The sequence below is a fragment of the Oryctolagus cuniculus genome, chromosome 15 (assembly GCF_051225735.1).
Source record: "Oryctolagus cuniculus isolate XC-2025 breed Fujian yellow rabbit chromosome 15, ASM5122573v1, whole genome shotgun sequence".
Taxonomy (NCBI): domain Eukaryota; kingdom Metazoa; phylum Chordata; class Mammalia; order Lagomorpha; family Leporidae; genus Oryctolagus; species Oryctolagus cuniculus.
In genome coordinates, this window is record NC_142881.1 from 48,704,204 (window position 1) to 48,725,830 (window position 21,627).

The following is a 21,627-nucleotide window of genomic DNA, read 5'->3' on the forward strand; positions in this document are numbered from 1 at the left end:
ATTCTGAGAAATGCAAATCAAATCCAAAATGTATCATCTCACCCCACTTAGAATGGCTTTCATACAGAAAGCCACAAACAACATATACTGACAAGGATGTGGGGAAAAAGGTACCTTAATCAAAAGTTGGTGGCAATGTAAACTGGTTAAACCACTTAAGAAGACAGTTTGGAGATATCTCAGAAATCTGCATATAGACCTATCAGATGATGCAGCCATCCCTCTCCTGGAAATTTACCAAAGGGAAATGAAATCAGCAAATAAGAGTTATCTGCAGCCACCTATTACAGCTCAATTTACAATAGCTAAAACATGGAATCAACCTAAATCCCCATCAACAGAAGACTGGATAAAGAAATTATGTGATATATACTCTGTGGAATACTACACAGTGGTAAAAAAATGAAATCCAGGCATTTGCAATGGGTGAATCTGTAAAACATCATACTTAGTGAAATAAGCCAGTCCCAAAGGAACAAATACCATATGTTCTCTCTGATTTGTGATAACTAATAGAGCACCTAAAAGGAAATCTGTAGAAGTGAAATTGACACTCCGAGAAGTAATGACTTGAACAGTGCTTGTTTTGACTGTCAGGAACAGTTTTTTTTGTTGTTGTTGTTGTTGTTTTTTTTTTTTTTTTTTTTTTTTTTTTTTTTTTTTTTTTTTTTTTTTTTAACAGAGAATGGGACTGAAAATAAGAGAGGGATGAAGAGGTAAGGTGGGAGTATGGGTGTAATGGTGAGTATGATTGGAAAAATCACTATATTCCTAAAGTTGTACTTATGAAATTTATAGTCATTAAATAAAATGTTTCTTTGGGAAAATAAAAAAGAAGCCAACTCACAGTGAAAAACAAAAATATTGGTGCATGCTTGCATTGTGAAAATAAATTAAATTAATGATACATGTAAAATGTCTAGTCATAGCAAATGTTCTCATTACTAGAAGAATAGAAATAGACCTTGACAACTCACTGAGGTTAAATGTCACCGAAACATAGATTTTTATTTGACTCAGTGTTCAGAAACAGGTAACATTCATATACAGAAAATACGCAGAATAATTGCAAACCCTATGAATTGTGCAAAAAATAGTTCAGATTATTTTAATAATACAAAGAAGTATGCAGACTATTTTGAAAGATACTATGAAACAGAGAAGGTATGCTCCTTTTTTTATAAAATTATTTTCTCATTGTAAGTTTCAATAAATGTAAGGCCTTTATAAATGTAAACTGCATTCTATTTTGAATTGTCTAAATGACATTTCTCTACAATAATTTCTTTAGTAACTTTTTTTCTGAAACTGGACACCAATTTGTATAAATTTAAAGAAGCACAGAATTAATTTGCCCAATACAATCTACTGCTATATTTTTATTCTAGATATAAATGGAAATTTATATTTGATAGTCTAGTATATACCTATTCAAAGCATTAAAATCAGGAAGTGGAAAATGAAGCAATATTTGATCACCTTGTCCTAGCATGCCTCCTAAAGTATGGTCTATTTAAAACTCAAAAATCCACAAAACAATGTACCTGATTTTGTTTTTATGTTTGTACTTTAAAAAATAAATGCTGAAACTAAAATCTGTCTTAAAGTTTACTTGTGCCTGACTTTTCTAATAGATGATTCTTAAATATAGAATTTTTTTCAATTATGTCAGATATCCCTGCTGTTGTTCATACATAGAAAACATACTGTGGAGAATAATAAGTGAATTAATGTTATTATTTGCTCTTAATTGTCTACAACAAACACTTCTCTGTCAAAGCATTTAGCATTAAATTACATTTCAACACAGTTATCCACAATAAAATGTGCTAATGTCCATTCAACATTGTACCCAAAATCCATATTGTAAAACTCAGGTCTGAAACCTGCCCATCTGTTAGTAAAAGTAAAGGGAATTGACAACAACTAGAACTCACTCACATCAAAAGGCATGCCACTGCCCTTCCTTTATTACTCTTTTCACACAGGCATGCACTAAGAGATTTGATGAGCATTTTATTTGATTTATGCTGTGCTAGGCATTGAAGGGTGTGCAAAAATAAAGGAATCTAGTGACCGTACTTTACCAATTTACAAAGACTAAAGAAGAATAAATATTAGAATAACAGATTGAGAAATTGTCATATAAGAAGTTTCTAGAAAAGATTATTGAGATTCAGAAAAAAAAGTGAAACCATTCACCAAAAGAATAAGAAAGTTTTTGCAGAGAGGATGGCATTTTGAGTAAACTCTGAATCAGTGGGGAGAATTCCAATCCCTGGGGAGGAGGACATCAGGAAGTTTAGTAGGAAAGTAAATACAGTAAGTAAAATCATGTAGCTCTGTAGTATGGATGGTATGCCTAGGAACTATAATGCAGCCTATGGATCAAAGCCATGGGATAATAACAGTGTAGGAGGGAAAGGGACATGATGTCAGGATCTTTGTCAAAGTGATTGAAATCAGAATAAAGAATTCCATCTTGACCTAACTCACAAGACTCAGGGAGGCTTTCTAAAAATTGTTAATAGGGGAATGATGAATAGTCTCCATGATAGCCCCCAATAAATTCAGTTTGCTGGTATCCATATACCTTGTAATATTCTTGCATATTGTACCACAATTTATCTATGGAACTAAAAGAATATAGCAAGAATGAAGTATGTCACTTCTAAAATTAAATTATAAAACACACTATGTCTTTCAACACCCCCCCCCATTCATGACTCTATCATAACTCGTACTGGTGAATCATTTCATAAGCAGCCCTGTGGTAGAGAGGCACTCATGATGAAAAACTGAAGCATCCTGCCAACAGCCATGTCAACAAGCTGGAAACAGCTCTTCCTGCTGCAATCAATTCTCTGGGTACTGTAGCTCCACTTGACATCTTGATAGCAATGACAATAACAGCCTAGCAAAACTCCTCCCAAATCCCTGACCCTCAGCAACTGCGTGAATAATAAACACTTGCTATTTTTAGAGTGAGGAGTTTGGGGATTATATGTTATACAGCAATAAATAACCACTGCAATGATCGATGGAGTTTGTGGGCACAAAATTATTCAAATAGCAGTAAGGTTCTGGGTAGATCAGAAAAAAAAGCTCTAAGAAATGATTAATTTTAGTAACTTATTATGTTCCAGACTTCCTACTATATATTTTTCATGCAGTTATTCACTAAGTGACCCAGGTAGTCTTTTTTTTTTTTCTTTTTGACAGGCAGAGTGGACAGTGAGAGAGAGAGACAGAGAGAAAGGTCTTCCTTTGCCGTTGGTTCACCCTCCAATGGCCGACGCAGCCAGCGCGCTGCGGCCAGCGCACCGCGCTGATCCGATGGCAGGAGCCAGGTACTTATCCTGGTCTCCCATGGGGTGCAGGGCAGATATTAGCCACATTCCTATTTTATATATAATCTTAAATCATTAACTAACGTCCCTAAGAATACACAGCTAATAAGTGATAAGCCAAAGTTCAAATCCTGATGTATTTATATAAATAAATGTTAAGTGAATGAAAAAAGTAATTACACAGGAGTGCGCCTCACAAGTTGTTCTAGGGCCCTAGTAATACCATTCACTTGCCCTTTAGAAAATTCAGCGAGATTCTAAATTAATCCTAGGAACTATATTTTATCCTTTCCCAGTAAACAGAATGAAAGAATTTTTTTTTCCCAGAAAATGCATGATTTACCATGCTTGACTGGTCCAGACATATTAAAGACGTCAGTGTAAATCTTTCTGAATTCTGTGTTTGAACTACCCTGAGGGATTTGGCAGAAGTGTCTGTTTTTTTGTTTTTGTTTTTGTTTTTGTTTTTGTTTTTTACCTCCTTTGAGCTTTCAAGCAATAAAAACTATTGAAACACACTTCTGGACAAAGTGGGAACTCCTGAACTGGGATTCAATTCAAGATAGTTTAAAAAAAAAAAAAAAAAAAACACAAGTACTTAGCAACGAGATCTAAGTAAGTGGAAATAAACACTCAAATGGAGAAAAAGGAAAAAAGAATAAAAAGCAGCAGCAACAAACAGAAAAATCCACAGAGCTCAATTTATGAAATACACATGCAGCTAAGAGTAGTAAGACAAATCTTACTGCTTAGTGTACAACCCTGACCGATTGCCTTAAAGCTGAATTCTTAAGACCCAATATAGCATAACAGTTAAGAGGACAGGTGTCAGAACTAACGTGCCTGGGTTTATAACCTAACTCTGCCCTTAACAGACCATATGGCCTTGGGAAGGCATTTATTCTGCACATTATATCTTAAGAGGAGAGTGATGATTATACTTAACTCACAAGATTGTTAAGAAATCTAAACATCAAAATAAACAGGGTATTTCATGAAAACTGGCATGTTAATTATTAAATATGTTTGCCCGAGCTATTGTTACTTTAATATCTAAGTCAGCAAAACTTGATTGTATGTGGAAAACCATGCAAAGTTGGGACACAGGGTGTGGGGAAAAAAAGGTGAGATAGCATTTCAGGGGAACAGTGTCGGTTACTACCTCAGGTGGTATGAAAGCCTCCAAAGCTTAAAAGAGAAACAGATTTACAAGGAAAGGAGAGCAGATCTACCAGTCAGATTTCATGAATGACCATAAACAATAAACCTGATTGAATCTTCAATGAGCAGAAATATATTGAAAGAGGGTATTGCAAACTAGTAAGACTAAGTATTGATAAACAGAAATCACCGAGCTACACTATAACAAGATGTTTCCTGATTTAGGAATTCTGAATATTGTAAGCTATTATGAGAAAAGAATAATTACAATTAAAGAGGAAGAACATCAGCACACTTTTGTTAAAATTATATTAATAAAAGCAGTAGCATAATAGAACATTCAAAAAACACATTTCTTTTTATTTAACTTTTATTTATTATGGATTACAATGGCTTACCCCCCATACCATCCCTCCCACCCGCAACCCTCCCCTCTCCCACTCCCTCTCCCCTTCCATTCACATCAAGATTCACTTTCGATTCTCTTTATATACAGAAGATCAGTTTAGCATACATTAAGTAAAGATTTCAACAGTTTGCTCCCACACAGAAACAAAGTGAAAAATAATAGATGATTTTTTAAATGATGATGAAATCAGATCAGACCTATTGTCATGTTTAATCCCAGTGAGAGTCAAGCTGGGAATTGATAATTTCTTCTTCTTTTTTTTTCACAGAAGATCAGTTTAGTATACATTAAGTAAAGCTTTCAACAGTTTGCACCCCCATAGAAACACAGAGTGAAATATACTGTTTGAGTACTCGTTATAGCATTAAGTCTCAATGTACAGCATGCTAAGGACAGAGATCCTACATGAGGAGTAAGTGCACAGTGACTCCTGTTGTTGACTTTACAAATTGACACTCTTGTTTATGGCCTCAGTAATCTCCCCATGCTCCAGTCATGAGATGCCAAGGCTATGGAAGCCCCTTGAGTTCTCCGACTCTTATCTTGTTTAGACAAGGTCATAGTCAAAGTGGAGGTTCTCTCCTCCCTTCAGAGAAAGGTACCTCCTTCTTTGAAGACCTGTTCTTTCCACTGGGATCTCACTCACAGAGATTTTTTTTTTTTTTTTTTTTTTTTTTTTTTTTTTTTTTTGCCAGAGTGTCTTGGCTTTCCATGCCTGAAATACTCTCATGGGCTTTTCAGCCAGATCGGAATGCCTTTAGGGCTGATTCTGAGGCCAGAGTGCTGTTTAGGACATCCACAATTCTATGAGTCTGCTGAGTATCTTGCTTCCCATGTTGGATCAACCTCCCCTTTATTTATTCTATCGGTTAGTATTAGCAGGTACTAGACTTGTTTATGTGCTCCCTTTGACTCTTAGTCCTTTCATTATGATCAATTGTGAACAGAAATTAATCACTTGGACTAGTGAGATGGCATTGGTACATGCCACCTTGATGGGATTGAATTGGAGTGCCCTGGTATGTTTCTAACTCTACCATTTGGAGCAAGTCAGCCTGAGCATGTCCCAGATTGTACATCTCTTCCCTCTCTTATTCCCACTCTTATGTTTAACAGGGATCACATTTCAGTTAAATTTCAACACTTAAGAATAACTGTGTATTAATTACAGAATTAAACCAGTTATATTAAGCAGAGCAGACAAAAAAACTACTAAGAGGGAAAATGTATTAAGTTGTTCATTAACATTCAGGGCTATGCTGATCAAGTCACCGTTTCTCATAGTGTCCATTTCACTTCAACAGGTTTCCTTTTTGGTGTTCAGTCAGTTGTCACCAGTGGGGAGAACATATGGTATTTGTCCCTTTGGGACTGGCTTATTTCGCTCAGCATGATGTGTTCCAGATTCCTCCATTTTGTTGCAAATGACTGGATTTCGTTGTTTCCTACTGCAGTATAGTATTCTAAAGAGTACATATCCCATAATTTCTTTATCCAGTTTACCGTTGATGGGCATTTAGGTTGGTTCCAGGTCTTGGCTATTGTGAATTGTGCTGCAATAAACATTTGGGTGCAGACCGCTTTTGTGTTTGCCAATTTAAATTCCTTTGGGTAAATTCCAAGGAGTGGGATGGCTGGGTTGAATGGTAGGGTTATATTCAGGTTTCTGAGGAATCTCTAGACTGACTTCCATAGTGGCTTGACCAGTTTGCATTCCCACCAACAGTGGGTTAGTGTCCCTTTTTCCCCACATCTCGCCAGCATCTGTTGTTGGTAGATTTCTGTATGTGAGCCATTCTAACCGGGGTGAGGTGAAACCTCACTGTGGTTTTGATTTGCATTTCCCTGATTGCTAACGACCTTGAACATTTTTTCATGTGCCTGTTGGCCATTTGGATTTCCTCTTTTGAAAAATGTCTATTGAGGTCTTTGGCCCATCTCTTAAGTGGGTTGTTGGTTTTGTTTTTGTGGAGTTTCTTGATCTCTTTGTAGATTCTGGTTATTAACCCTTTATCTGTTGCATAGTTTGCAAATATTTTTTCCCATTCTGTCGGTTGTCTCTTCACTCTCCTGAATGTTTCTTTTGCAGTACAGAAACTTCTCAATTTGATGTAATCCCAATAGTTGATTTTGGTTTTACTGCCTGTGCCTCCCGGGTCTTTTCCAGAAATTCTTTGCCTGTGCCAATATCTTGAAGGGTTTCTCCAATGTTCTCTTCTAACTTGATGGTGTCAGGTCGTAGATTTAGGTCTTTAATCCATGTTGAGTGGATTTTTGTGTAAGGTGTAAGGTAGGGGTCTTGCTTCATGCTTCTGCACGTGGAAATCCAGTTTTCCCAGCACCATTTATTGAATAGACTGTCCTTGTTCCAGGAATTGGTTTTAGATCCTTGATCAAATATAAGTTGGCTGTAGATGTTTGGGTTGATTTCTGGTGTTTCAATTCTGTTCCATTGGTCTATCCATCTGTTTCTGTACCAGTAGCATGCTGTTTTGATTACAACTGCCCTGTAGTATGTCCTGAAATCTGGTATTGTGATGCCTCCGGCTTTGTTTTTGTTGTACAAGATTGCTTTAGCTATTTGAGGTCTCTTGTGCCTCCATATGAATTTCAGTATCATTTTTTTCTAGATCTGAGAAGAATGTCTTTGGTATCTTGATTGGTATTGCATTGAATCTATAAATTGCTTTTGGGAGAATGGACATTTTGATGATGTTGATTCTTCTAATCCATGAGCATGGAAGATTTTTCCATTTTTTGGTATCCTCTTCTATTTCTTTCTTTAAGATTTTGTAATTCTCATCATAGAGATCTTTAACGTCCTTGGTTAAGTTTATTCCAAAGTATTTGATTGTTTTTGTAGCTATTGTGAATGGGATTGATCTTAGTAGTTCTTTCTCAGCCATGGCATTGCTTGTGTATACAAAGGCTGTTGATTTTTGTGCATTGATTTTATATCCTGCCACTTTGCCAAACTCCTCTATGAGTTCCAATAGTCTCTTAGTAGAGTTCTTTGGATCCCCTAAGTAAAGAATCATATCATCTGCAAAGAGGGATAGTTTGACTTCTTCCTTCTCAATTTGTATTCCTTTAATTTCTTTTTCTTGTCTGATGGCTCTGGCTAAAACTTCCAGAACTATGTTAAATAGCAGTGGTGAGAGTGGGCATCCCTGTCTGGTGCCAGATCTCAGTGGAAATGCTTCCAACTTTTCCCCATTCAATAGGATGCTGGCTGTGGGTTTTTCATAAATTGCTTTGATTATATTGAGGAATGTTCCTTCTAACCCCAATTTGCTTAGAGTTTTCATCATGAAAGGGTGTTGAATCTTATCGAATGCTTTCTCTGCATCTATTGAGATAATCATATGGTTTTTCTTCTGCAGTCTGTTAATGTGGTGAATCACATTGATTGATTTGCGAATGTTGAACCATCCCTGCATACCAGGGATAAATCCCACTTGGTCTGGGTGGATGATTTTCCTGATGTGTTGTTGAATTCTATTGGCAAGAATTTTATTGAGGATTTTTGCGTCTATGTTCATCAGGGATATTGGTGCTGCATCTTTCTCTGGCTTAGGGATTAAGGTGATGCTGGCTTCATAGAAAGAATTTGGGAGGATTCCCTCTTTTTCGATTGTTCTGAATAGTTTGAGAAGAAATGGAATTAGTTCTTCTTTAAATGTCTGGTAGAATTCAGCAGTGAATCCATCTGGTCCTGGGCTTTTCTTTGTTGGGAGGGCCTTTATTACGGTTTCAATTTCTGTTTCAGTTATGGGTCTATTTAGGTTTTCTATGTCTTCATGGTTCAATTTAGGTAGATTGCATGTGTCCAGGAATCTATCCATTTCTGATAGATTTTCTTGTTTGCTGGCATACAAGTCCTTGTATTAATTTCTGATGATTCTTTTTATTTCTGTGGTGTCTGTTCTTATGTTTCCTTTTTCATCTCTGATTTTACTGATTTGGGTCTTTTCTTTTCTTTTTGTAGTTAGTTGGGCCAATGGGGTGTCAATTTTGTTTATTTTTTCAAAAAACCAGCTCTTCGCTTGGCTGATTTTTTGTAATTTTTTTTGGATTCAATCCTGTTAATTTCTTCTCTGATTTTAATTATTTCTCTTCTCCTACTAGATTTGGGTCTGGTTTGCTGCAAATTTTCTAGACCCTTGAGATGCGCTGAAAGCTCATTTATTTGGTGCCCTCCAATTTCTTGATATAGGCCCCTATTGCTATAAACACATTTCTTTTTTTTTTTTTTTTTTTTTTTTTTTTTTTTTTTTTTTGACAGGCAGAGTGGACAGTGAGATAGAGACAGAGAGAGAAAGGTCTTCCTTTTGCCGTTGGTTCACCCTCCAATGGCCGCCGCTGCAGCCGGCGCACCGCGCTGATCCGATGGCAGGAGCCAGGAGCCAGGTGCTTTTCCTGGTCTCCCATGGGGTGCAGGGCCCAAGCACCTGGGCCATCCTCCACTGCACTCCCTGGCCATAGCAGAGAGCTGGCCTGGAAGAGGGGCAACCGGGACAGAATCCGGCGCCCTGACCGGGACTAGAACCCGGTGTGCCGGCGCCGCAAGGTGGAGGATTAGCCTATTGAGCCACGGCGCCGGCCCTATAAACACATTTCTAAATGCAGACTTCTCTATGATATTCCCTATGCTCCAATGTTTTATTTTGATGACTTAATACTTGCATTTGCTATATCTGTTACTTAAATAACTTCTCATTTTCCCTTGTAAGTAATAAATCTACAAATGTACAAAGACAACTAAAGAAAGCTTAAATAACACTTTTGCTCTTTACAAGATTTTTTAAAATATGGAGGTGAGAAATACACTATGTATCAGAGGACAAATTTGGAAAATAAAATGTTTCCTTTTCCCTATTGAGTCCTCTTCTCTGCTTATCTAACACCAGATCCTCTATTTTTTTTGTTGGAGTCCTGCACTCCAACCACTTGCCATGAAAAATGATAGTTTCAGGGCCAGTGCCATGGCTCACTTGGTTAATCCTTCACTTGTGGTGCAGGCATCCCACATTGGTGCCAGTTCTAGTCCCGGCAGCTCCTCTTCCAATCCAGCTCTCTGCTGTGGCCTGGGAGAGCAGAGGAGGATGGCCCAAGTGCTTGGGCCCCTGCACCCACATGGGAGACCAGTAAGAAGCACCTGGCTCCTGGCTTCGGATGGGCGCAGCTCCAGCCTTTGCAGCCACCTGGGGAGTGAACCAGCAGACGAAGACCTTTCTGTCTCTCCCTCTCACTGTAATTCTCTCTCTCAAGTAAATAAATAAAAATCTTTTTAAAATATTTAAAAAAAAGCTGTCTCTCTCTCTCTCTCACTGTCTAACTCTGTCAAATAAAAATTTAAAAAATTTTAAAAAAGAAAAATGATGGTCTCTACTTGTTTTGATCTGCTTTTTTCTCCTCATAAATCCTACTTTCAAAATTGGTCTGAAAATTTAAATCAAAAACAGTTTAGTAGCTAATGGTTTCAGTTTTTCCTTTGTGCATGCATTTAACTAGGAAAATTTGCAATTTTAGTCTAATATAAAAAGGTAAAGAGACATTCAATTGTAAATGTTTGTACTTTCCTGATTATCTTTTTGTTTTAAAGATATTTGAAAGTTGGTTACAGAGAGAGAGGGAGAGACAGAAATATATCTTGCACTTATTAGTTCAAGTTCACTCCCCAAAAGGCTGTAACAACTTGGGGTGGGCAGAGTTACGCAAGGAGCCTGGAATTGCATGTGGGTCTCCTACATGGGTGGTAGGGGCCCAAGCACTTGGGCCATCTTCTGCTGCTTTCCCAGGTACATTAATAGGGAGCTAGTTCAAAAGTATAGCAGCCAGGACTCGAACTGGCACTCAGAGGGGATGCCAGCTTTGCAGGCCCCAGCTTAACCCACTGTGTCATGATGCTGGCCCTGCACTTTTATAATTTCTAGGATACAGACTTCTTGCTGGCCATGTAAGGTCCTGAATTTTTTATAATTCATCATTCTAAAGAATCTCTAGGAAACAGAAAAAAGAGTATTGAAGAAAGTAAAACGTACATGGGGTCTGTATAAAAATCAGCTGAGTCAATGAGAAAGGAGGACAGACTTTGGCGATTCAGGAGACATTTGGAGTAGAGAAGTTGCTGTGAAACATTGAAAGATTAAGAGAAAGACAGAAGTCACCAGGAATCAAGCAGGGGACATTACTACAGAACCTTGATTTTAAAAGATGATATGAAGCAACCAGAAAGAACTTTAGTGCAATAATTTCGTCATCTCCATTTCTTGGCTTTATAGCTAATAGCAGAAATGTTGAACTATATGTTTAGTTTTCCCAACAAGCTACAAATATTTTTCCTTAGTGGGTTCTCCTTTTTTTTCTCTTCCATTAGCTTTTTTTTTTTTTTTTTTTTTTTTTGACAGGCAGAGTGGACAGTGAGAGAGAGAGACAGAGAGAGAAAGGTCTTCCTTTGCCGTTGGTTCACCCTCCAATGGCCGCCGCTGCAGCCGGCGCACCGCGCTGATCCTGGCAGGAGCCAGGAGCCAGGTGCTTTTCCTGGTCTCCCATGGGGTGCAGGGCCCAAGCACCTGGGCCATCCTCCACTGCACTCCCTGGCCATAGCAGAGAGCTGGCCTGGAAGAGGGGCAACCGGGACAGAATCCGGCGCCCCAACCGGGACTAGAACCCGGTGTGCCGGCGCCGCAAGGTGGAGGATTAGCCTATTGAGCCACGGCGCCGGCTTCTCTTCCATTAGCTTTAAGTGAAAGTTACCACACATGTTTTCCAAATCCCAGTTTTGTCAGTCAAATTTTACCCATTCTGATGGATGTGTACATATATAATACTATGACTTCATTTCATACTTCTCTTTTTTTAATGAGGTTGAGGAACTCTTTCTTATATTTACTGATTAACTGAATATCTTCTGTTTATGTAAATTATCTGTTGCCCATTGTCCATTAGAGTGACTGTCTTTTCTTCACTGATTTGTAGAAGTCTTTTAGTTTTTCTCATGTTCTTATAATAAATTATTTGTCAATCAAATTTGGTATTACAAATCTTTCTACTTTGTGGATTGGCTTTTTATTCCACAAATTGTACCTTTTGATGGACAGAAATTTCTTACTTTAATGTAATTTATTTTATCAATGATTTTATCTATAGTTTATTTATGGTTACTGCTTTTCAAATCTTGCTTGGAAGCTTTTTAGATATTCCAAATTTGTAAAAAGTTGTACAATAAACCACACTGAATTGGTTTTATTTATTAGAAAGGGGTTACTATTATTCTTTCCATATTGACTGAACTGTCATTTTCTGACAGGTATATAGACTACCATTAGAATAAATACTATCCTCATATCTATGAGATTTTTCTGAACTCTATTCTATTCTGTTGTTCTCTGCTTCTATCCTTTTAAATTATCATGTATGTTTATCATAATGTATAAAATAAAACTTCATATTTGGTAATTTAAGTACTGTAACATGTTTCTCTTCTTCAAAATTATTTTGATTATGCTTTCCATTTATTATATAAACTAAATAATTATCCATTCAATTTCTTCAAGTAAAATGGAGTTTTCTTGGAATCACTTTTCTTTTAAAGATCGGTTCTGGGGAAAAGAAATAACTTTTTGGTGGTACTAAATTTGATCCATAAATATTATACTTTCTTCTATTTAATTTTCTCTAGTTTTAAATGATCTGTCATAATAATTACACGGCACTTATTTTGGTGAAATCATTCCGTATATGTAATGGGGAATTAGTACAATTCCCTCAAGGATTTCATTTGTTTCTGAGACTTAAAGTATGACTAAGAGCCCACCAGACAATGGAGTGAAGCAGCAAAGTTCACCTGTGGCAGGGATTCAAGCACTTCATAGAGTTGCAAGGAAGGAGACTGGTAAATTGGGAAACTGGAAAGATCTAGGTGTGACTGAAAGGTAGTGCAATAGGACTGATCATGTTCATGTGTATTACCTGGATATAATTACTCAGATTTTCAGAATTATTGCTTGGAAACTCTTTAGACATTCCAAATATGTAAAAGTTGTACAATATACCACATGAATTGATTTTTTATTAGAAAGGGGCTACTATTATTTTTTCCACATTGACTGAACTGTCATTTTCTGACAGGTATGCAGGATTACCATCAGAGTAAATACTATGCACATATCTGACAAGAGGGAACATAATAACAATACTTATTGTTCTCAGTGTTGATGTTATTCTCTGAAAGATTTTTTGTCACTAAAGGATATATGTGACAATTTTCTTGTTATAAAACTCCAGAATAGGGGCAGGCATCATGGCTCACTTGGTTAATCCTCCACCTGCGGTGCCGGCATGCTCCTCTTCCAGTCCAGCTCTCTGCTGTGGCCTGGGAGGGTAGTGCAGGATGTCCCAAGTGCTTGGGCCCCTGCGCCTGCATGGGAAACCAGGAAGAAGCACCTGGCTCCTGGCTTTGGATTGGCACAGCACCGGCTGTGGCATCCATTTGGGGAGTGAACCAATGGAAGGAAGACCTTTCTCTCTGTCTCTCTCTCACTGTCTATAACTCTACCTGTCAAATAAATAAATAATAAAAAAAACCTGAGTATAAATTATGTGTCAATGTACTATAAGTACAATTAGCAGGGATCTGTTACACTCTCAATCTACTGTCTTTTTTTTTTAAAAAAAGATTTATTTATTTATTTGAAAGTCAGAGTTACACAGAGAGGAGGTGTAGAGTGAGAGTGAGAGAGAGAGAGAGAGAGAGAGAGGTCTTCCATCCCATGGTTAACTCCCCAGATGGCCGCAACGGCCAGAGCTGTGCTGATCCAAAGCCAGGAGCCAGGCGCTTCTTCCAGGTCTCCCATGTGGGTGCAGAGGCCCAAGGACTTGGGCCATCCTCTACTGCTTTTCCAGGCCATTATCAGGCAGCTGGATTGGAAGTGGAGCAGCCAGGTCTCGAACTGGCTCCCATATGGGATGCCGTCGCCTCAGGCCAGGACATTAACCCGCTGAGCCACAGCATCGGCCCCTCTACTGTCTTTCTAACACACGTTGGGACCCATCTGTGTCAAGTGACTTGCAGAGACAGAACCATGTGAAAACCAGGCATTTTCAGGCAGCAGTGCACTTTCCTGAGAGCGACTTACTTGTCACCTGAGCACCCTGACAAGATGTAGCGGAAGATTGATAGATCCCTTCTGGTTTAAAACCTCTCATTATCAAAAAGTGCTTTCTCCAGGATGCCATCATTTGGGTCCACCTCTTATTTATAATTCAAAAATGCTGCAGATGGACAACCCTTCTATGACAGCTTTCTCTGGACCACTGGGTATAGACATATACATTGGGAATAGCCAAATATCTTGCTTAGATAAGATGATTTGGAATCTAAAACCATTCCTAGGAAGTGAAGTGTGGCCATCTTCGTTCTGCCATCCTATTTTTCAGAACAGATGGATGTGCTGATTGTTGGTTTTTACAAGATACAGGCATGTCGATTTCTAGCTATGTTTTATTTTTCCTCAGTTCTCACCCTGTTAGCTCTATTTACCAGTCAAATCAACTTCACTGCCCTAGAAATTGTCATTAAGAATAAAACCCTAAAATAATTTCTCCCAATGTCACTTTAATTTCTAGTCTACTTTAGGATGTGACAATAAGATTCTGTGTCATCCCAAACTTATTTTATGGAAATGTAATTCCAGTTGGTTTGTTATAATCAGAATAGGTTTAGATATTTGGGTTTCAGTGTATTATCCTGGTGTTTCTCAACCATTTTCCAAAGTTTAACATTATAGAAATAAAGTTAGAGAGGCACAAATTTAATGTAAACGCTCTATAGGAGAAGCTCCAAAACTGGAAAAGTCATCAAAAAACAAGCCACAAAGGGATTAATGTAACCATAAACAATATTAAAAGATATAAGAAAAAGAAAAGTCATGCAAAGAAATTTCACATCATTCCCAGTAAAGAGCGGATCTTGGTAGCTTATCTCATCATTACTGACCCAGCATCTCTCACAACATATTCAAAAAGTGTTTGTATTTCTATATGAGAGAAATAAGTTGACTATTTTCAACTGTGCAACGGAAATTATCAACTGGAGTAATCAAATGATTTGTCTCAGAAAAACACAAATGTACTTCAAACTAGAATTTGTCAAACAGTAAGTGTCCCTGTCACAGCTTTTAATAAATTTTTGGAAAATGCCAGTATTTGCCACAAAGGAAAAGGAGTAAGGTGGGCTGCAGTTATATGCAATTTCACTTCACTCAGCCTCCACCTGCAGCACCGGCATCTCAGATGGTGGCCAGTTCCTGTCCTGGCTGCTCCTCTTCTGATCCAGCTCTCTACTACAGCCTGAAAAGGCAGTAGAAAATGGGCCAAGCGCTTGGGCCTTTTGGGGACTATACTAGCAGATGAAAGACCTTTCTCTATGCCTCTCCCTCTCTCTGTAACTTTGCCTCTCAAATAAATAAAATCTTAAAATTCACTTACTGCCTTTACTTTTTTATGTCTGAAAATGAGTAATTTGAGAAATAAAAAGAGAATATGCAGTTTTTGTTCAATTTTTTAAAATAAACTTTTCCAAATTTTGCCAATATGAAATGGAGCAACATGAATGTAATTAACGGGCAGGCTGAATGAAAGATGAAAATGTTGAGAGAAAAGACATCAACAGTGATTTTTTTTAATTTAAAACTTTTTTCTAACAAAGAGAAATGTGTTTTGCAGCTTCAATTTGAGCTTAATTTTATTGGTCCTAAGTGTAGGCAAAATATGTGCCCTAAAAGCAGTAATTCCATTTCCATAATACTCTCTCTTAGGCAAGGATGAGCAACATTAGAGCTGAGTGATTCTGTAAGACACAGTCTAGCCTAAAGACTTGAGGCAAATCTGTTTAGCATTTTGCAGAGAGGAATCTGAAACTTAGAAAAATGGAGGAAATTTCTCGATTTAACTGAATTGATGAATGCAGTAAGGAGACTCATGCTTCCTGGCTCTCTCAGATTGTGCTGTGAGAGGTCTTTACATTGTGTAGCTTCAGAAACAAATACAAAAGCAAAAATTAAAAATGTAGAGATTTTTAGCATGTGAGTACTTTTTTTTTTCATGAGAGAGACAATGTGTGGGTAAATTCTTAAGATGATTCAAATTCCCCTATCTCCCAATAATATGCCTTTTTATATGCAATGTATTAAGCAGTGCTGCTGTGTTCTCCTCTGGACCATGCCAGTAATTGGCAGCTATGTAGAGATTGTTTATATCAGGTAGATGACAGACAAAGGCTTAAATTGAAACCATGTGAATAGCAGCAAACTAATGTGTTCTTTAGGTTCTCAATTATAGCAGGCTGATGGAGGAGATAACATAATTGAACTAAGATGAAAAAGCTCAACAAGAATTATACTTACATAAATATTAAAGTATAAAAGAAAATCTGTTTCCTAGTTTTAATGAAAAATTATTTCACTGATTCTAACAATATGCAAGACCCGGCTGCTCCACTTCTGATCCAGCTCTCTGCTGTGGCCTGGGAAAGCAGTGGAGGATGGTCCAGGTCCTTGGGCCCCCTCACCCACATGGGAAGACCCGGAGGAGTCTCCTGGTTCCTGGCTTCGGATTGACACAGTTTCAGCTGTTGCAGTCAACTGGGGAGTGAACCATGGGATGGAAGACCTCTCTCTATCTCTGTCTCTCTCTCTCTCTCTCTCTCTCTGCCTTTCCTCTCTCTGTGTAACTGTGACTTTCAAGTAGATAAATAAACCTTAAAAAAAGTTACATCAAAAAAGTTACATTTATATAAATGCAAAATATCTAACAAAGGTTTTTTATATATTATGTATTAATTTTATTATCAACTACAGACTAACTGTTCAAATATTCTACTTAAAAGGCCATGCACAGTTTGGCTATGATTAAAAAAAAAAAACAGAATAACTTTTTATGACCATGGAAACAAGTCTAACAGGACCGATAGACATAAAACAAAGTATTTCACAACTAAATAATGATGAAATACAATTAAGTACAATTAATGGAAAGCACTACTTATTATGAGAAACTTTGAGAGGGAGCAAATCACTCTGAGATAAACATTCATCATTTACAGAAACTAAGATTTTAATAAAAAGTAAAGAAAACAAAAAACAAAACAAAATGATGAAGTTGGAAGGTTGTCAGAAAGGAATAGACAAAAAGTAACAGTGTAGACAGCATACTGTGCACAATCTCATTACTAAATATGTTCTCTTCAATGTCATAGAATACCATTAAGATTTTTACATAAGCATGATTGGTTGTATATCCCGATGGGACATCTACATACCATTATAGGAGTGCCTAGGTTCTAGGCTGTTCTGTCATATTCCAACTCACCATTAATATGCCACTCACTAGGGAACCTAGATTTAATTATCAAATAAACCTTAGCTACTTATATCAATGTATAGTTGGAACTTACTAATAGTAATTTTTAATTAGTCCTCATCCAAACCAGAACAATCAAATAAGCTTTACTACCTCATAGGAAAAACTTCTTTCTATGGTGAGGGGCACTGTCACTAACCCAGAAAACACTGTTTAGGCAGTAACCAGGGTGCCTGGTTTCACCTTGGCTCAGGGAGTTTCTGGCTTCGACTTCCCAACATTATCTGTAAACAGTACTGCTGGTTTGCAGCCTATTACTGATCACCTGCCCTCAGATTTCTACAGGAAAAAAAACTTGATTAGAAAACATTCTACAAAATAATCCAAAAAATTTTTAATATTATCAGTTTGCAAAGCCTCCTTGTTTGTCATTTCTTGCCCAGGCTGTACCTTCTAATCTTTCGGGAGACTCTGAAATCACGCCTCTCAGACAAGGAGCGTGCTTGATAAATCAGAAAGATTTTAAAGATCTTTACAAACAAGAAAGTAGGTGACAATCCCAACATAACTCTTCCAGTGAATTCTGTCAGTGGAAAAACGGCTTCATGATTTGAAAAATAAAGACTCTAAATAGCTCCTGCCATCTCTAGGTTTATGACACAACAACTGTAAAACAGTCTGTAAAAAGACTGTAAATGTTGTTTGCACGTGCTCGCTGCTGCGTGATTTGTCAGCCTGCTTCACACTAGTAGAGCGTTGAGAGCTGAACAGGCTCCCGTCATTGCTGTACTCGCTGGCATTCTCAGAACCACCTGGCCGTGTTTTCGCTGTTCGGGTTGGGAGGTCTCTGGTAAATTTTGGTGGTATTCACTTCATTGTACAAAGGCTTTATCTACATCCTCTTCATGACAATCCCTTATTTCTCTCTGTAACTTTTTAGTTTTTTATTTATAAAAGGGAAACATTTCATACAGACAGTTTTAAGAGCATTGATTCTTACTACCTCACCCACTCTCTGCCCTTCGCTTTTTCTGTTCTTACCTTTCTTTTAATTTTCACATTGACATGCTTTCATTTTTCTGTATAATCACAGGCTTAACCCCCCACTAAATAAGGAATTCAACAAGTAGTAAGAAGAAAAATCATTGTTCTTCAAGAGTATAGACGAGGGCTATAAACCATAATCAAATTTCAAAATATTAATTTCACACATATACATGATTTTTGTGCTCTATATTACTTATCACATTTCAGGGAAAACATGGTATTTGTATTTTGGGCACTGGCTTATTTTACTAAGCATAATGGAATCCAGCTACATCCATTTTGCTGTGAAAGACAGGATTTCATTCTTTTTACAGTTGATAGTATTCCATCGTTTATATATCTACACCACAATTTCTTTATCTAGTCAGCAACTGATGGACATCTGAGTTGATGCCATACCTTAGCTATTTTGATTGGAGCTGCTATAAACATGGAGGTACAGATAATTTTTTCACATGCTGATTTGATTTCCTTTGGGTAAATTCCTGAGAGGGGAATAGATGGGTCGTATGATCTATCTATTTTCAGATTTTTGAGGAATCTCCATACTGTCTTACATAATTAGTTGTACTAGTTAACTTTCCCACCAACAGTGGATTACGGTAGCTTTTCCCCAACATGCTCACCAGTATTTGTATTTTTTTTTTTATTTATGGATGATAGATATTCTAACTAGAATGAGGTGAAAGCTCATTGTAGTTTTCATTTTATTTCCCTGATGGCAAGTGATCCTGAACATTTTTTTCATTTGTCAGCTACTCATTTGTATTTCATCCTTGAAAAATGCCTGTTCATATCCTTCGCCTGTCCCTTAACTGGATTACCTGGTTTTGTTGTTGTTGTTGTTTTGTTTTTTTGTTTTGTTTTGTTTTGACAGGCAGAGTGGACAGTGAGAGAGAGAGACAGAAAGGTCTTCCTTTGCCATTGGTTCACCCTCCAATGGCCACCGTGGCCAGCGTGCTGTGGTCGGTGCACCGCGCCTATCCAAAGGCAGGAGCCAGATGCTTCTCCTGATCTCCCATGGGGTGCAGGGCCCAAGCACTTGGGCCATCCTCCACTGCACTCCCTGGCCACAGCAGAGAGCTGGCCTGGAAGAGGGGCAACAGGGACAGAATCCGGCGCCCCGACCGGGACTAGAACCTGGTGTGCCGGCGCCGCAAGGCGGAGGATTAGCCTAGTGAGCTGCGGCGCCGGCCACCTGTTTTGTTGTTGTTGAGTTTCTTAAGCTCCTTTTATATTCTGAATATTATTCCTTTATTAGATTTGCAAACTTTCCACAAATATCTTCTCCCATCTGTATGTTGCCTCTTTACTTTATTCAATGTTTCCTTTGTTGTGCAGAAACTTTTTAGCTTAATGTGATCCATTTTGCCTTTATTGCCTGTGCTGTTGGGGTCTTATCCAAGACATCTTTGCCTATATTAACATCTTTTGATGTTTCCCTTATGTTTTCTTCTAATAATTTGATGGATTCAGGTTTTAGATCGATTCCTGATCCATTGCGAATTAAATCTTGTGTAGGGTGTCAGGTAGAGGTCTTGCTTAACGCTTCTGTATGGAGAGATTCAGTCTTCCTAACACCAATTTGTTGAAGAGACTATCCTTTTTCCAAGGAGTTATTTTTGCTCATTTGTCAAAGATTAATTAGTTGTGGATATGTGGATTAATTTCTGCGGCTTTTATTCTTTTCCATTGATTGACTTGTCTTTTCTTGTGCAAGTCTGTGTTTGTTATAAATGATCCATAATATGTCTTAAAATCAGGTATTGTGGCCTGCGCCGTGACTCACTAGACTAATCCTCCGCCTGCAGCGCTGGTACCCTAGGTTCTAGTCCTGGTTGGGGCACCGGATTCTGTCCCGGTTGCTCCTCTTCCAGTCTAGCTCTCTGCTGTGGCCTGGGAGTGCAGTGGAGGATGGCCCAGGTCCTTGGGCACTGTACCAACATGGGAGACCAGGAGGAAGCACCTGGCTCCTGGCTTCAGATCAGCACAGCGCACTGGCCACAACGCACTTGCTGTAGTGGCCACTTGGGGGTGAACCAATGGAAAAAGGAAGACATTTCTCTCTGTCTCTCTCTCTCACTGTCTAACTCCGCCTGTCAAAAAAAAAAAAAAAATCAGGTATTGTGATACTCTGACCTGATTTCTATTAAGATTGCTTTAGCTAATTGGGGTCTCTTGTGATTGCATATGAATTTTAGTGTTCTTTTTTCCAGACCTCAGAAGAATGTCTTTGGTATTTTGATTGGGATTACATTGAATCTATAAATTGCTTTGGAAAGTATGGACATTTTGAGGATATTAATTCTTCCAATCCCCAAACATGGAAGATATTTCCTTTTCTTGGTGTCCTCTTCTGTTTCTTTCCTTAATGTTTTATAGTTTTAGAGTTTTCATAGTAGAGATCTATTATGTCCTTAATTAATTTTATTCTAAGCTATTTATATTTTTGTAGCTATTGTGAATGGTATTAATCTTACAAGTTCTTCCCCAGCCATGACATTGTCTGTGAATACAAAGGCTATTGATTTCTTTTAAAGATTTCTTTTATTTATTTTAAAGACAGAGTTAGAGAGAGAGGTAGAGACAGAGAGAAGAGAGAGAGGTCTTCCATCAGCTGGTTCACTACCCAAATGGCCACAAAAGCTGAGCCAATCCGAAGCCAGGAGTCAAGAGCTTCATTTGGGTCTCCTACAGGGGTGCAGTAGCCCAAGGAGTTGGGCCATCTTCCTCTGCTTTCCCAAGCACATTAGCAGAGAGCTGGATCAGAAGTGGAGCAACCAGGACTCAAACCAGTGCTCATATGAGATGCTGGTGCTGCACGCCAGGGCTTTAAACCACTTCGCCACAGCACCAGCCCGGGCTATTGATTTTTGCATGTTTATTTTATATCCTGCAACTTCACCAAACTCTTATGAGTTCCAATAATTTCTTAGTGGAGTCTTTTAGATTCCCTATATATAGAATCATGTCATCTGCAAACAGGAATAATTTAACTTCTTCCTTTCCTATTTGCACCCCTTTGATTTTTTTTTTTTTTTTCCTAATGGCTCTGGCGAAAACTTCTAGAACTATAATGAATAGCAGTGGTGAGAGTGGACATCCTTATCAATTTCCAGATCTTAGTGGAAATTCCCCCAACTTTTCTCCATTCAATATAATGCTGGCTTTTGGTTTATCATATATTGCCATGATTGTGCTTGCTGACTATGTTCCTTCTATACTCAATTTGCTTAAGGTTTTTATCATGAAAGGAGGTTCTATTTTACCAAATACTTTTTCTAGGTCCACTGAAAT